The sequence below is a fragment of the Copadichromis virginalis genome, linkage group LG3 (assembly GCF_057382275.1).
Source record: "Copadichromis virginalis isolate Kocher_CV1m ecotype Utaka linkage group LG3, C_Virginalis_male_GT1.1, whole genome shotgun sequence".
In the NCBI taxonomy this organism is placed as follows: domain Eukaryota; kingdom Metazoa; phylum Chordata; class Actinopteri; order Cichliformes; family Cichlidae; genus Copadichromis; species Copadichromis virginalis.
Window position 1 is genome coordinate 9,374,795 of NC_140620.1, and position 1,964 is coordinate 9,376,758.

At 40.7% G+C, this 1,964-nt stretch overlaps 1 pseudogene across 1 annotated transcript; it reads right to left on the reverse strand.

The window, feature by feature from the left end:
* Positions 1–349: 349 nt before the first annotated feature.
* LOC146712625 (uncharacterized) lies at positions 350–1,511 on the reverse strand (annotated as a pseudogene). Its single transcript, XR_014919045.1, has 2 exons — positions 1,443–1,511; positions 350–1,086 (listed from the first exon to the last, which is right to left on the reverse strand). The product of XR_014919045.1 is annotated as an uncharacterized LOC146712625 (transcript).
* Between the last annotated feature and the right edge of the window lie 453 nt (positions 1,512–1,964).

Here is a 1,964-nt window from a genome sequence, read left to right on the forward strand (position 1 = left end):
AGAGAATAATGAGAAGTAAACTCGTGATGTCCACACAGTAAAGTTTCTGCTAAATGAAGTCATGCAGTGATCCTGCTGAGCTGCTCTCTTCTCTCACTTCTTCAGATTCTCTTGACATGAACCGAGGTTTTACACATGACACAAAGATATTTCATATTCTGAACAGACTTTATTGAAACAGTGACAATCATCAGAATACAGCGAGACAGAGCTAATCGAACAGATTGACTGTAGGATCAATGATCATTGTTGGAGTCAAATCATTTCAGAAAGGAAAGAAAAACAATCAAACTGGTTGAATAGGAACACCATAGACTCTTTGGTTTCTGCCCAGTGAGCATTCCTGTTACTAAAACGAACTGAAGGTCAGGTACAGTGTATTACCTTCGTTCCCACTGTTGAGGTTTTTTTGTCTAATGAAGACCCTGGGATTGCTGTACGCCTCCACAGCTGCTGTGTTGACGATCACAGAGACCGCCCGAATGGGACGACTGGAGCCTTTGTTGTACCACAGGTACACGTAACTTCCTCCTGCCCCCTTGCTTAGATCAGTAGTTACCCTTGTAAAGCCCATATACGGAAACAACATCTTCTCTATATCATTAATGGAGATCTGCAGATCTGTGATGGCTCTTTGAGAGTTATTGGTCTGACGGTACCAGATGAAGACAAAGGATCCTCCTGCACCTCTGTTGGTATCTTCGTCCACTCTGATGTAGCCGTTCCGGAAGTAGTCAGCATCTCCATCATAGTCAGCATTGGCAGTGATGTCACAGATGTATGTTGGTCTCTCCCTCTTCACCCACAGGTAGATCCATTTTCCTCTAGCTTTCCGGTTCAGATCACAGGCCAGTCTCTCCCATCCAAATGCGAACATCAGGGCTTCCTCCCTTGCTTCTATAGAGACATGAATTTGGTGATTGGTGAGCTGCTGCCTGTTTTGTACCAAAGGTAGATGTATTTTCCTTCAGCTCCTTTGTTCAGATCAACATCGATTTTGCTGAAACCTTGACTGCTAAGACACGCCTCTTCAGCTTCATCCAGAGACACCTGGAGCTCGGTGATGTACTTGCCCACTGTTTGTTGCTGCGTCAAAGTTAAAAGATTAATGAGTAAACAGAAAGATTTAAAAACTGTTTTAAAAGTTTGAAATCAGGAATGTGCATGGCAGCTGAAACTGCTGTAGCATTACTACTTTGTCTACATTTACAGTTTTTTCTGAGATATAATAAAATGACATGATTTTGCTACTAAACAGATCGTTAGTTGTTTTTTTTTAAAATGTGTAGCTAATTAAATTTGAATTGTTCTGAATGTTTTTGTATTTTATGCTAAAAAGTAAGTTTGACCCCACACGATGAAATAAATGTGTGAAAAACTGAAAAGCTGCAGAGAGCACATTTTCACACAGACTGGACACAAAAGAGAATACGAAGCGTTACCAGAGTGAAGGGAGGTCCGATCAGCAGCAGCAGATAAACCTTCAGCAGAGTCTTCATAGTCTCCATCTCTTCCTCCTTAAACCACAAACACATTAAGGTACCTGTAAATTGAACTACTCATAAAGATTTTATGCTCTCTGCCTCCCCAAGAAACTTGTCTGGGAACGCACTGTACAACATGCTGGACCGAGAAATGATTTTTAATTGATTACCTCAAGATGGGTAAAAAAGGGTAATTTTTTGCCAAATTTAAAGGAACGTAAAGAGCAAACAGAGATGCTGTGTGAGCAGTTGTATACTTACGTGTGTATAGACAGCGTTTGGCTGGCTGAAAGCTGCTGATCGTTCTTTATACACACAACAGCATCAGTACAATTGTGAAATCATCTCTGACGTGCAGTTTCAGCCCTCCTCCTTTCCTGCTTCTCTGCATTCACATGATGATCAACTGAGCTAAACATGAATTAAAAAAAAAAAATCTGTTGTATATTAATGAATAAAAACACATTTGAGCACTGTGTG